Consider the following 15454-nt stretch of genomic DNA (forward strand, 5'->3'; position numbering starts at 1 on the left):
CCTGGCTCCAGGAGCAAGGATGGGTCTGCCCCGGTGGTGAATGGAGAGATTTGCATGTAGATGGGAGGGAGGAGTTGCACCTGGGACCTGAATAGGGCTGTGCCTTCCCTCCACAATGCAGGCTCCACCCCCTGTGGTGCATCTGATGTCCCTGGCCTGTCTTGTGAATAGGGAGAGGGGCTGAGCAAAACAAAGTGCTCCAGAACCAGTTGCATCTGGTTCTCCCCTTGCCTGCACCTTTGAGACAAAGGATTTGGTAGTATAAAAAGGGTCTGTGACACCATGTCAAATGTTCTTGTTGTGGACTTGAATCTACCAGGCCATTAGGAGCCCATGCCACATTTTCTAACTTCCCCAGCTGCCCAGCAAGTAGTGGGCAGCTGCACTGTTTAGGTCTTTCGTTTTAGGGGACATACTTTTTTAATCCAGGAGTGAGACGCACTCCTTTGCCCCATCTCTGCCTGCACAGCTGCGCAGCACTTAGTGCCAGCTGCTACGTTTAGGCCCTGCATTTAAGACTCACAGCTGCTCAGTAAGTGGTGGGCAGCTGCCACATTTAGGTTTGCTCCAAGTGCGCCCCTGTGACTGTCGCTGCATTGGCAGCGCGCCCTGACTTTTGACAGAGGGCATTTGAGGCCCTTAGAGATGGCCAGTTGGCCCTGGGGACTATTAGGTTTGTCGGGCGCAAGGCCCTAGTGTACTTTTTAGAGGTGCTAGGAAATGTAATGTCGTAGTATGTTTTATGCACTTTGATTTATGATTATAAATGCGCTTTTATGCTTATTAGGGTTTTTACCTACTTTCTGATGTTTTCTTTTGATTCTCTACTGTGGTCTATGTTTGATTTATTCCCTACTGCAGGTTATGTTAGTACGTTTATTTTCTAATGCAAGGTATGTTTTGGAGATTGGTCTACTACGTTCAGATTTATGAGGTTGGCGCAGAATAGAGTTCTCGCCTTATGTGATACTGTATTTGTTATGATTTAGTTACAGGTTGGCGCTGAGTATTGAGTCTGCCAGTGATTAGTGGTTTATGTTCTGAGATTATGATATGTTCCTATTTTTACTATTCTTGACCAAGTGCTAATTCTGACAGAGGCCCATGTGGCCCTGTCCTGTGTAAATAATCCCCTGCAAATATTGCCCATGCCAGTTGGCACAGTGTATATTGTGTGATTACCATCTAATGTGTTTTATGACGATACAAAGGCTATTTTTATACATAACCTTGTGTGGAGTTACTTTTGTGGTGTGCCTAGTATGTTGTTACTGTGTGTGTTGTGCAAATGCTTTACACATCGCCACCGGGATAAGCCTGAGCGCTCGTGCCAAGCTACCAAGGGGGTGAGCAGGGGTAACTCCCTTTCCCTGACTAGAATGGTTTGGCTGGCTTTGGCGCAAGCCTCAGCCAGCCAAAGATCCCAATTTCTAACACGGGATACCTATAATTGTGCAAATTAGGCATTCTATTAAATCCTCTCTTTGGGGAAAGTAAAAAAGTTTAAAGGAAAGAAGTAAATAAAATATAGATATTGTTTCAAAATGAAATTGAAATTACAACTTCTTTGTTCATGAACTTTACCCTTTATGTCTGGACAATAGGAGCTTGTTTGCCAACTTGACAAAGGCTTCGGCAATAGACAAAATACGTAGTCTTTGAATAAACAAACTGGATTCTAATGAGTTGGTGTGCCACTGTGTTCTACTCCCGGTGGAAGAGACGTTTCACTTCAAGGGTATTGTAGATTGGTCCAAGCTGTCCGTGGCTCCAGGACTGCCAGGCGGCGAGCTGCAATCTTGGGAAACTCACACTCACTCTCACACAAACACTCTCATACACACAACCACACACACACAACCACACACACAACCGCACACACACAACCGCACACACCCAACCACACACACACCCAACAACACACACACCCAACCACACACACACACACGCAACCACACACACCCAACCACACACACCTGACCACATACACCCAACCACACACGCAACCACATGCACACAACCACATGCACACAACCACATGTACACAACCACACGCACACAACCACACAACCAAAACCACACAACCACACACACACACACACCCACGACCACACACAAACCCACAACCACACACACCCCCAAAACCACACACCCACAACCACACACAAACACACACACACACAACCACACACAATCACACACACAACCACACACAATCACATACACACAACCACACACACAACCACACACACACAACCACTACCACACACACACCCACACCCAACCACACACACAACCACACACACAACCACACCCAACCACACACACCCTCCCCCGGCCACTCATTGCCTATCAGCCTCCTCTCAGCCAGGTAGCACGATCGCGATCAGTTTCACTTTCACGCGATCAGATTTACTTTCACGGCCGCGTTCGCCGTGAAAGTGTTCGCATTTCTAGTTTTATTCAGCATTCACTCTTCTTTCCTAGTGCTTGACATTTCAATCTCTACAATATTTAAGCAGCCTGCACGTCTCCTGTCAACCATACCACTCCATGCATTAAATCCGATCCACATAGATATCAGTGGTACAGACAAAGGTAACCAGGTTTCTTATCCTTCCTTCAAGCAGTAACCAGAATACTAAACTGCATTCGTGCCCCACCTAGTTTTAAACAGCTAACAGTTATTCTAATCGGTTTGCTTCACAGAGGTTGTGTCTTAGGAGAAGGGCAGTGGCACTCGCATGGCACTATACGCTAGTGTGTTCAAAAGAGTTGTTTAACAAAAAAAGTTTTATGGAAAATTGACTCTTTTTTAAAAATTCTGATTCAACAAGAATCCGAGTCCACCACAACACTTCTTTTTTTTTTAGGCTGTCAGCTGTGAAAAGGAGACCAATATTGCCCCCATTTTTATTATTCTGTATCCTCTGTTCAATTCTGGTGTGCTTTTTCAACTTGTTGCTAGTTCATTGCGAATCTTACCGTTACTAATTCAAATTGTGTTAGCTTTGGCTTATTTGCAATGTAAACTTTATCTCATTAAGTTGCTGTAACAAGCTGCAAGTCCGCTATGGAAGCCCATTCTTTTGCTAATTGTTGGACTTGGCCCTTAGGGCAGGTTCACCCCTAGACTTTTTGCTTTTAAATGGTGACCTGGTGATGGTGATTTTTGGGTTCTGCGCACTTTCACCGTGTCCCAGTGGAAAGTGCGTGTGCACTTTGAGTGCATGTGATGAGCTAGGCCTGCCCTCCCATAGGAATGCATGGGGAATGTCTGTGTCCCTGGTAGTTCCTGATGCGTGGGGAGTGCGGGCTCGAGTTTGGTATGTGTGAACTCGTGGGAGTGAATGCTGCGCAACGGTATGTGCGGCTTGTATGTGTCTAGTGGGGAAGGGCCACTTCTAGACATGGCTGTACGTGTGCTGTGAGGGTGCTGGCGTGTGATTGGCTGGAGCTGGCTGGCATGCCAGGCTCCAGGAAGTCTGGATGGGTCTGCCCGGTGGTGAGTGGGAGATTAGCATGCTGATGGCTGGGGAGGAGTGTACCTGTGTCCTGAATGAGGCTGGGTTTTCCCCTGACAATGCTGGCTCCGCCCCCCGTGGTGCGTCTAACGACCCTAGCCTTGCCAGTGAATGGAGAGGGTGGTTGAGCCCATCAACAGTGCGCACAGACCAGCTGCGACTGGTTCTGCCCTCACCCTGCACCTGCAAACAAAGGATTTACAGTATAAAAATGGGGCTGTGTCCCCACAGAGGTTGTTCTCTTCCAGGATCCTGAGGGGGCTGCTGCTGCTGTCGCTGGGCCAGAGGACCGCCACTTGGACTGTCTCCCTGCCTGGAGACCCAGTGAGCTGGCTCTGGGCCCAGCCTTGCCCCCCCTGCCTGCCTACAAGGACTTTTGCTGGACTTTGTTGTCCTATAGCGCCTGGGGGCGCTGTATTTGATTGATAGCGCTGGGAGCTCTTTTCTTTCCCCTTCTAGCGCTTAAAAGCGCTTTATTTTTCATTTAGCGCAGGGAGCGCTTTAAAGTGCCTTTTAGCGCTAGGAGCGCTTTACTTGTGGAAGCCGGAGCCCACCCGGCGTTTTACCCTGCTCCGTGACGATTTTCGAGTCCTCTGGCAGGTGCCCACCCTGCCAGGGGCATTGCCGCCCAAGCGAGTGCCACCTCGCAGAGGTGCTTGTATTTAATTTATCACGAGGGAGCCCACTCCTCGGATAAGTGACACCCCGCCTACAAGTGCCGGAAAAGGGCCCCCGCGCTGCCCGCGGCGACCCGGAAGTGTTAAGGCCCGCCGGCCAATCACAGCACAGCCCCGGGAGAGGCGGCCGGAAGTCCCGCCCCCGCAGTCTGAGGAGAGACGAGGGGCCCGGCACCTGAAGGTGCAGGCGGGGCTCCGTTGTGGAAAAGGAGCCCGCGACGCCCACTGGAGAAGCCTTCCAGAGTTGCCTGGCTCCCCCGCGAGGCTCTCCCGAGTGAGAGAGCCCCGCCCGCCGCCAGAGAAGGACACCCGGTCCGCAGAAGAGCCCCCGCAACAGGTCCAGGTGAGTGGGGGCCCGGGGTGTTGATCCACAAGGGAGGGAGGGCGTCGGGACACATTGCCGGTGTCCGCCCCCCGCACCTTCAGTTCCAGCCCTGAGAGGGCTCCGGGGGCCATTGTCAGTTTGAGTCCCCAGGAGGGGGACTCCGCCGATCTGCCCGCATCTTGTGCCAGGGCCCGAGGCCCCAACGACCGGCACATTTTCGTTGTTATTCAGAGCCTGCAAGGCTCAGGGGCATTTCGGTTTGCGAGCCCACGAGGCTCTTGGGGCATTGCTTAGTGTTGTGAGCCCTGAAAGGCTCCATGTGGCCCATTTTGTTGATCACAAGCCCTGAGAGGCTCAGGAGGGCTAGTTATTTTTTCACGAGCCCAGAGGAGCTCAAAAGCGCCACAGTTATTTAGGGCCCTGCGAGGGCTCTAGGGGGCATCACTTGTTTGTAGGGCCCAGAGGGGCTCAGGGGACACTCATTTCGCCAGAGCCTGTGAGGCTCCAACGTTGCCCCCACCAGTGTTGTCACAGCTGCCCAGCACTTCGTGGGCAGCTGCCACGTTTAGGCTCCTGACATTGAGACAGTTCAGGTGTTCCTGCCTATGGAAAGTCACAGGTGGTGACTAAGTGAGTTTGGCGCAATTGTTCAATTTCTGCACCTCTGAATGTGTTTTTATGCGTCATGTGCCTTGTTCTTACACCTCTGAATGTATTGTTGATGCATCATATGTTTTCCTCCTTTCACCTCTGAATCAATGTTATGCATTGCATCATGTGTTATGTGCTTACACCCCTACAGGTATTGTGATACTTAGGTAGTTGTTTTTCTCCTAGTGCAGGTGGTGCTAGTGAGGTCCTGGTTACCAGTGATTACTGGTTGTGTGCTATTTTGTGCTAAAGTAATTTTACATTCTAAGTGCTATTTCTAAAAAGTGTTACTTCTAAAAGTGCTGATTCCTGACAGTGGTCCAGGTGGCCCTGTCTTGTAAATATCCCCTGTAAATTCTGCCCGTGCCTCTGGCACATTGTAAAGTGTGTGTTTTTATCTAATGTGTTTTGGTGTAATACAAAGGCTATTTTTATATAACCTTGTGTGGAGTTTCCTTTGTGGTGGGTCCTGGGTGTTGTTGCTGGGGTGCGTGCGCAAATACTTAACTTACATCGCCTCCAAGTTTAGCCTTCCTGCTCGCGCCACGTTACCTAGAGGGTGAGCAGGGGTTATCTTGGCGTGTAACTCCCTTGCCCTGACTTGGGAGTGGTGGTCTCTGACTGACATTGGCGAAAGCCCTGACCAGCCAGGGATCCCATTTCCAACACTAATTATTTTCCACATAAGGTTGCAAGACCATAAAGTGGAGTTTTCAGGATTTTGAATAGTTTCTTGTTTGAAGATGTTACTCTCTTCTGCGCACCCCACTCCTGTACTAAGGTCACAAGTGACTTGGCACCCGCCTTTCAGAGGTTCTTGCATCCACCCAAGTCTGGCCTGGCACTAGTGCGTCCCAGCCTGGCACACACTGGATGATGAACTCTGCACCTCCTACTAGACCCCAGCTCACTGCTGTTTGCAGTCTGTCACTCACCCCTCACCTCCCTGGCGCTACCCTTCACTCCTCAGGCCTGGCAGTCACTCCTCGCACCTGGCACTCACCCTTCTCCCTCTCTGGCACTCAGCATTGACTCTGACTGCTGCAACTAAGTATTTTGATACTGCTGACTTCGCTGCTTCATCAGCAAGCGAATTACCGACAGCGTGGACTCCCACGCGCTGATGGCCAAGAGTATGAATCACAAACACGAGTGGCAACTTCTCTTAAGTTCCGCCACTCGGACCCAGATCATTTTATGTTTTATGGTGCTACCTTTGGATTCACGAAAATCATTCTGAATCCAAAAGAACAAGTTCTCATTTTAAGTCTGGACACAGTAGTAGGAATCACTTACGATCAAAGTCGTCACACCAGGATCTGCGTACTCCAATGCAAGCATCAGAGGACGAAGCTCTGCTAATTGTGCGGTGCAGTCCCCAAGCGTCTGCGTGTGCACGACACTGGACTTGAACTCATCGTTCACCATGGCACCGACCACAATGGCGCATGCGGAAACGTAGGCATGTTTAGAGCCATGCGCCACCTGCGCCGATCCATCAGTGTAAATGATGCAATGGAAATCCTCCAACGGCCGCATTGCTAAAGGAGCTGGATGAACGAATTCATACTGTAAGTACTCCTGCGACCGTTAAGTGGCATCAAAAATAAACGTGACATCCTGGGATGTCAAGGATGCAGCCCACTGAATCCACCTAGGGTGCAAAGCCTTAGAATTTGGTACACTGGCTTTCGTAACTGCCTCTAAGGCAGGACACGGGGTAACAACCAACATGCGTTTTCCCTGTGACAGGGCACGTTCCTTTAGAATTGCCATCTGCACTGCCGTCAAAACTTTCTCCACAGTGGAAAAACGCAGTTCAGCCGATGTGTACAAGTGTGACCTGTAAGCAATAGGTACTGTATCTCCTTCATTAAAAGTTAGGTACATGAAACCCACTGTCCCAGGGATAATTCTTATCACCAGGTTGGTCTGGTTATCACGAGTCTGTAAGTATTCAGAAGCGAGCAAATCAGCTTGCAAAGACTGCGAAATAGCCGAATGCTCTGGCAGCCAGCATGATTTGGAAAAAGATGGTTGTATCAAAGCATACAAAGGCTTGATATGCTGGGCATATTCTGGAATGTAAGTTCTCCCGAAATTTAAAAAGCCCAGTAAAGATTGTAATTTTTTCAGTGTTGTCGGAGAGCGCAACTGTGCGCATTTCTCCAGGAAATGAGGAGCCAACCCCTTTCCTTCGTTGTTAAGCTCGTAGCCCAGAAACAACATTGTGTACTCTGCAATGTGCGATTTTGCAAAGTTAAACTTGTAACCCATGTCCGCAAAGTTACAAATTATGCTATTAACTCGACACAGATGATCCCAAAGTTCGTCGTCTGTGAGATAAATGTCATCCACATACGAACAAGCAACTGGGTCGATTCACTCCAAAAGAGAGATTATGCGTGCGGAAAAAACTCCAGGACTATTTTTATAGCCCATAGGGAGTCGTCGGAACATTTTTTGCACACCAGCGCATGTAAAGGACGTCCATTGGGAACTAAGACCATCCAATCTTTGGGCATAAAAACCATTGGAAATGTCAAGCGTGGTTTTGAACCGTTTACGCTCAAGACTATTCACTAGGGCAGAGCCGTGAGTATTCTGTACTGCACAGTTACGGCAATGCGAGTTCAAATGCCGGTAGTCCAAAACCAAACGATATGAGCCGTCCGGCTTGTTTACTGTAAAAAGGGGCTTATTCATCGGTGACACACACGTTTCAATTACACCTTGATATTCCAATTGTTCAAGGATAGCCGCGACTGAAGCTTTCGCTTCACCTCGTATGGGATATTGGGGTTGAGGCTGCGGCTGAGACCGCAAAGGAATCACGTGGCTTGGAGACAATTTATCCCATCCACATTGATTGCGGTACACAGCCGGCGCAAGCGCCAGAGCCCACTCTTCTGCAAAATGCAGCGTTTCCACTCTCGAAACAGTGTGCGCGAAACTGTGGAGGATTACCTCCTCCCCTCGAGGAGCTGCAAGAACAAAAGGCGGGGGCCAGTCAGCCTCCGAAAGCAAAATGTCATACGTAGACAAAAGATTCTCCCAAAATACCCCTTTTACAGTTCGCTGTATGTCACCTTCAATTAACAGGACAATTTCAAAAAGTCTATCAGGGGGAGCAACCCTTGTATCAGCTGTTTCAATCACAACATAAGTGTCAGTCGCTGTCACCTTCAGTAGTGGACGGAGGACCTCTCTCACTATGGTAATCTCCGCCGCGCTGTCCAGCAAGGTCAGAGCCCACGTCGGATTCTGAAGCCGCGTTCTCACAATCTGGGGCATATCGATGCGCCGTTAAGGCTGCGACTTTCTTCTTGGCAAACTGCGGTCTCTGAGGCGTAGAGTCCTCCTGCTTGCCTGGACCGTTGCGCGGGCGGGGCTGACCACGTCCTTGCTGGCCACCCTGCCGCCCCCTCCACCACCAGTCGACGGAGCCGATGAGCCCTGAAAGGAACGAGGAGAGCGTTGGTGAGAAGCCTGAAAACGTTCAGGCGATTTAATCGTCGTGCGATCGCGCAAATCATGAACACGTTCTGACTGCGCAGGCAATGGAGACGCAGGACGAGAAACCTGTGTTTTTTGTTGTTGCTGTTGCCTACCCTGATTCTGTTTCTTAGGCCAATTTTGATTCTTGGACTTAGGTTGAACGTTAATTTCCGAAGCTTGTCCCTGAGGCTGCTTCTTCTCCTTAGTAGAAAAAGGCTTATCACCCTTACTATTGTGACCTACGGTTTTATAAGCCGCCACAATTATCCTCGCTAACTGCTGGGGTTTCTCGGCATTGGGAATCAGCGCCAGAGCGTTAGCCACCTGAAAGTTCACAGCATCCCCCTTGACATTCGCAAGGATCAGATTGCAAATCACATCAAAGGAGCCACACAGGCGCATACCCAACTCAAGCGCCGATTCCGGTCCGTGATCATCCTGAACACGTTTAAGGACCGTAGACAGATTGGACACAGATGGGGAGCCAAAGCACCTCGAATAGACTGCGGCAAAAGTCTTACCCCAGGTCTCACAGTCAACAAGCTCAGGGGCCAAATCTTTCGGCAAACTAAGTGTAAGAATCCGATGCTTCTCGACAGGATTCGTATTAGGAAACACCGCCTCCAGCTGGTCAAATTTCTCGGCAAGCCAGAAAGGAAAATCATCCTTATCCTGGGGCTTCTTGCCCATAATGGAATTTACCATGACAGGACTGATTTTCAAACCACCCTGTCCTGCCGGAAGGGCCGCACCTCCAGGGGCTGCCCCCTGAACATTACGACTTGTGTAATGCACAAGGGCTCTAATCACGGCAATGGCGACCACATGAAGTCGCCGAAGTTCACCCAAGTTACAAGTGGCGTGATTAGGGTGAGGAGTAAATCCAGCCAAAGCGGGCCAATTTACGCCTTGAATGGACAAAGGACCTAATCTCGGAGCTGTCAAAGAGTGGGGGAGGGCGCCACAAAACCAAACTCCATGCTGCCAAACATCAATAGGAACTTCCCGTGCTCTGTACGGAGCATATTCAGCAGGAACAGGTGATGCCGTGTACGAGTGGAACACACCAGAATTTGCGTCCACCGCCGGAAATGTCACCCACGAATAAAACAGTTCGTACGGGTAAGCATGTTCTGCACTCACCACCAGAATCACAGCTAAGCCTTCAGCAGGTACATCATAAGTCCGCAAATGATCACGCACCGCAATGCGACTATGCTGCGGGATGTCCACGGCTTGTGCCATGACAGCACAGGAAATAGAAAAAACAAAGATTACTTTGTAGCACAACTGGGTAGTAATTCAAAGAAACCGTTTTAGATAAATTCAAGCTTGAAAAGACCTAGTTCATAAATAGGTAGGTTTTCTGACACCACCGTTTTCCGGAAACGGGAATGAAGGGGTTAAGGTTTGAATGATATACTACTCGAGTGTCATGATATAAGACCACCAACGATTGGGCGCCATGTAGCAGGGTTTCCGATCTCCCAGAGAACTGTGCATAGAGATCTAGAACCTTAGTGAATTAGGGTGACCCAAAACTCACCTTAGTATCCAAAATCCCCTTACCGAACTAGCTACAGTGTCTAATTGGTCATAACAAGCTGACCAATGACTTAGACAAACCAGAACATGAACTTGGGTTACCTCAGGTATCGTGGAACACATGAACACTCTTTCGCTCTATAATCATTTCAAACCAGAACTTGGAGTAAAGAGGACACATGCATATTTGAAATATTTATTAATCAATGCAATGTTCTCAAATGCAGTATCTTGTACAATACTAACAAACAGATTATAAGAATCAAAGTTATCAGCATAGTTACTAGTCCATAGTACGCGAACGGTGATAGCATATTATAATGCTTAAATGAATAGGAATTAACAACACCTATTTCTCACCTCCCAATTTAGCATATTATATTATATTATGAAGGTCTCTTTTGGGTTTTAGCAGGGCGGGCCCATACCTTGAATTGTCAGGATGAGAGGATCACATCATCATCTAACAGCTCTCTGCATGCAAAGCATCTTCAAGTGTGTTCTTGCTTTTCCTGTAACTCTATCTTAAACCCGCTTAGAGCCCAATGTTGGCAGCAACTGTATTTGTTTTATGTCTAGCGGTGCGAGGATCAGAGCTCACAGCAACCTTGTGTTAGGTTATTCTTAGAGCGTTCAGCACCCACTGTTCAGACAGTGTACCAAGCACGACAGATATCAGAGCAATAACATATTATTCTCAAATAAATCACATCTTTCGTCTAGGTTGAAAGCTACAATAACAATTATGTGTTGTGTGCAAACTGAAGCTAAAGGAAAATATGTTGTTTAAACATTTAATAAACTCATGCTAACTTAACACAATATATAGAAAAGCAGCATCTATATGACAGAGGTGAGCACGCCGTGTGATCTGCTGCAGGTGAGTTGTGGTGCTGTGTGAAGTGAGCGCGCCGTGTGATCTGCTGCAGGTGAGTTGTGCTGTGTGAGGTGAGCGCACTGTGTGATCTGCTGCAGGTGTGTTCTGGGTGGCAGACACTGACACTCGCATTACTTTCACTCACAGGTGCTGTGCTTGTACTGCAGTTTCCTGTTGCGCATTCCAAGCCGAAGTGTAATTCTTTAATTTGTAGATGTGGGCACTGGGTTACCACGGGCCCCCTTTCACATGCGTGCCAGGGTCGTGGTCTCAGTCCATTCCTCTCACTCTCTTTCTCTCTCTCTCTCTCTCTTGCATTCAATCTGACCGTTTGACCCCTGCTGCTGACCTCTGCTCACAGATGATGCCCCGCGCCACATCTGTGGATTCTCCACTCAATACGTCCTCGAGTCAGAGGGCTTCTTCAGTTTGGCCAGTCCGCTTTCTTTCCAGCGAACTGCATCACGTCCTATTCACCCCACCTTCATGGGTCTGGCATGAGAGCACACGTGACATGTGCATCCATGGGCACTGAGTGGATGAAGTATACCAGCTGTGTGCCTGTGCACATGGTAGTGCCGCCCCCACTCACACAAAGGGAGTCTGAGGGGCACAGTGCCCCCACTAACACAAAGGTAGTGTGAGAGGCACAGTGCCCCCACTATCAAACCAGGAGTGTGAGGGCCACAGTGTCCCCACTAACACACCAGGAGTGTGAGGGGCGGGCGTGGCTTGACGCCCGGTGAGTATGGTGGTGCACGAGTGAGCGCTCCGTCCATACCGGTAAAGACTCCTGGTTCGCGTCCTTCCTTAGCTGCGGAGATGCCGGATTATCCTATCGTACACCCCTAGGAATGCTGCGCACACCTTTTGAAGGTCCTTCGTAGCTGCAATCCTTCATTTTTGGCGAAGGTTGGTTCGGTCGCGGCTCCATGACGGCCGTGGCCGCCATTTTGTTTTTTGTTTTTCTCGGCGCTCTTCGTGCAAAATATTCCTCTGGCGGCAGCTTGCTCCAGCTTTCATCTAAGCCCCACGAATGCCTCCCTCTACAGCTTCTAGACACCAGGTGGGCCATTTTCGGCATTTGGCTGCCTCTTCTAAATGACTTGTGGCTTCTCCTTCATTTCTGAGGCATCATCTTCCTGCATGATTGGCGGCCATTTTAAGGTCTTTCTTGACTCTTCCATGTTTCCACAAGACCATTTCTTTGTCCGCTTTCAATACCTGAGGCTCCATTATTATCTCACCGCACACTACATATTTAGCTCATGCTGTGTTTTTTCAGCGCTTCTTTGCCCTGGCATTTAACAAGGTGCTCTTGTCATACCGATTTACTGCACTGTGGACCTAATCCTTTCTTCATTTCCTCCTACCAATCTTCACATTTTACAGAGCTCATTAACGTCTCTAACAGCACTATTATCCAGGCATTCTTCTTAGTGTGTGTTTATACCATATGGGCTGGAACACGGCGAACTCCGCTAACAAGCACTTGAAGAGCAGTATAATCAAAAATTCCAAATTATTTTCGGAGTTTGCTAAATTTGAGGCCTCCCAATTGCCTCTCGCCAAGGACACGCAATCCATGATGGAATCGCCTGCGACAACTTCGGGGAAGACCACTACTAAAAGACTAAAGAAAGACCCTCCTTCGCCTCCTAAATCCACATCGCCCATATCTATAGAGCTCTTGTTGGAAGAAATAAGGGCCCTTCCCCCCTTTATGGAGGAAACCAACGCTAAATTACAAGTCTTAACTGACAATTGGGTACAAATAGATGCAAGAGTCACGTCAGTGGAACGAAATGTCTCTTCTCTTCAAGAATCCTCCACCAAAGTTTCTCACCTACACTCACAAGTTTCCTCTCTCCAAAGGCAAGTGGGGGATCTCGAAAACCGCAACAGATTCAATAATTTGCGTATCTACGGCCTGGGGGAGGGATGTGAAGGCAACAACCCTATTGCCTTTTTTAAATCCTTCCTTCCCAAACTTCTACATCTGCCTGAGGACACTGTACTCAACATCCAGCGTGCCCACAGACTTGGTCGAGCTCCTTCCTCAACTTCCACTGCGACGAGGCCAAGAGGTGTTATTATGTATTTCTTAGAATATACAGATCTCCTGAAAGTCTTATCAGCGGCCAGAGCATCTCCTCACCTCACCTGGTCACGATCTTCTTTGTTCTTCGCGCAGGATTACGCCGGAGCCACGGCGAACTGACGCCAAGCTTTTCTGGATATGCAAGCTGATCTTAGATCCATCGGTGCCAGATACAGACTTTTTCATCCATGCCTTTTCAAGGTCACTTACAACAATAAGACTACAACATATGAGGATCTTGTACGCCTTCAAAGCTTCCTGAATTCGTGCCGATCGTCTGAAATGGACCATTCCGGTCCTTCTTCCACTTTCCCCACCTGACTTTTCTGGTTTATATGTAGCCTCTTCTAAATTCATTTTTTAACTACGTTAATCCAGTTTTAGAATTGCTTGTTATATTCTGTATACGATCTATGCATGTTTGAGGTTATTTTGTTTGCTCCACTTCTCGTTTTTCTCGTTTCTCTCCTTTTGACCCAATGTATTTGATTAGAGTTGTCTTTCCCTTCTCCTGTTTTTTATTTTTATTTTTCCTCTTTCTATGTGGCTTTCTATACTCATGATCTCCTTATATTTCTTTTAGACAGTGAACGCCGTTCTGTGATGTTTTACGGTTGGACGCCTCGCTGACCCTGGATGCTCCACCTGCTCCATGTGGTTCCACCCCTCCCTCCCTTCACCTCTAGTTCTGTTCCTGATTGTATTCCCTCATCCTTCTCCTTTGTAAGTATGTTTGCCCTTCCACCGTTTTGTACATTTGTCTTAGCATCTGTCTTCTATTTCCTTCCCCTCCTTTTTTTCCCTCTTTTCCTAATAGGTGTCATTCTGTATTTATTCATTCATCTTGTTGTCTTTGTTTTTCTCTCGCTTGCATTTTTCCTCGCACTATCCTCTCTCCAGGTCTTTATCTCCTAATTTCCATTTACTTCTCCTTATTTCTTCTTTCTCCTCTTCTCTTCACTCATTTGCTCTTCTTTTTACTGCATTGTGTCATGATGACCTGCTCCTTTTCCTCTTCTTTCTTCTCTTTTCTAATCTCTCATTTGTAACATGTCCTCTTCTTACGGGTTCTTTTTATAAATTTGTTCGATTTGTTAATCATTGTGAGTATTATAAGATATGTCGTTAAAAGTTGTTACATGGAATGTTAAGGGTGTCAACTCTCCTATTAAGAGACAAAGAATCTTATCTCACCTAGCCAAGTTAAATGTTGATTTTGCCTTTTTGCACGAAACCCATCTCTCAGATGTAGAATCAGTCAAACTAAAGCGGGGTTGGGTGGGTGAAGTTTATTATTCTCCCGGTGAAGGTAAGCGCACTGGAGTTGCAATTTTTGTGCCGCAAATCCCTTTCTTACTCTGTACTAGCCCAAGAATCTGATACCGAAGGTAGATGGATACATGTCAAACTATCTTTAATAGGTGTTCCACTCTCTCTTCTCAATATTTATGCCCCTACCGGTGGTGACCCCACCTTTTGGCATGTGATGTCTACGCACATTACCAAATTTGTGGATGATAATTTCATCCTAGCGGGAGACTGCAATCAGCCTCTCGACACCTTTCTCGACAGGAATTCCACCGTTTCATTTATTCCCAATAGACCTCACAAACGTTTTGTTCAGGCTATCTCGCAACATAAGCTTATTGATGCTTGTCGCCTCTGTAATCCGACGACAAAAGAGTTTACTTTCTACTCACCCTCCCATCACTCCCAATTGAGAATTGATTACATTTTTGTTTCCCATAACATTGCCCAAACTCTCACTAATGCTGAAATTGGCCCCATTTTATTGTCAGATCATGCTCCTGTTTTCATTCACATTGATATCCTTCCAAAAGTTGCTGGACCTAAGAGATGGCGTTTCAATAACACTCTTCTCTTAGATCCTACGTTCACTACCTCTTTCACGAACTTTTCTACCGAGTTTTTGGAGATTAATGATACTGACTCCATATCTAAGCATACCATTTGGGATGCTTTTAAGGCCTCGGCAAGAGACTTCATAATTGTATACGTTGCTAAAAAAACTAAAACTGCCCGAAAACTTACAGGTGATTTTCGCCAGAAGATCAAGAGATTGGAACACACTTATTATACATCGCACTCTCAAGATAGTTTGACAGCCCTTATTGAAGCTAAGATGCAATTTAATAAGAAATCTACGGCAGATGCTTCCCTTTATCTACTGAAGTCCAGTGCGAAATGTTATGGGGTAGGAACAAAGCTGGGAAAATTTTAGCTAATTATCTGAAA

The sequence above is a fragment of the Lissotriton vulgaris genome, chromosome 6 (genome assembly GCF_964263255.1).
Source record: "Lissotriton vulgaris chromosome 6, aLisVul1.2, whole genome shotgun sequence".
Lineage (NCBI taxonomy): Eukaryota > Metazoa > Chordata > Amphibia > Caudata > Salamandridae > Lissotriton > Lissotriton vulgaris.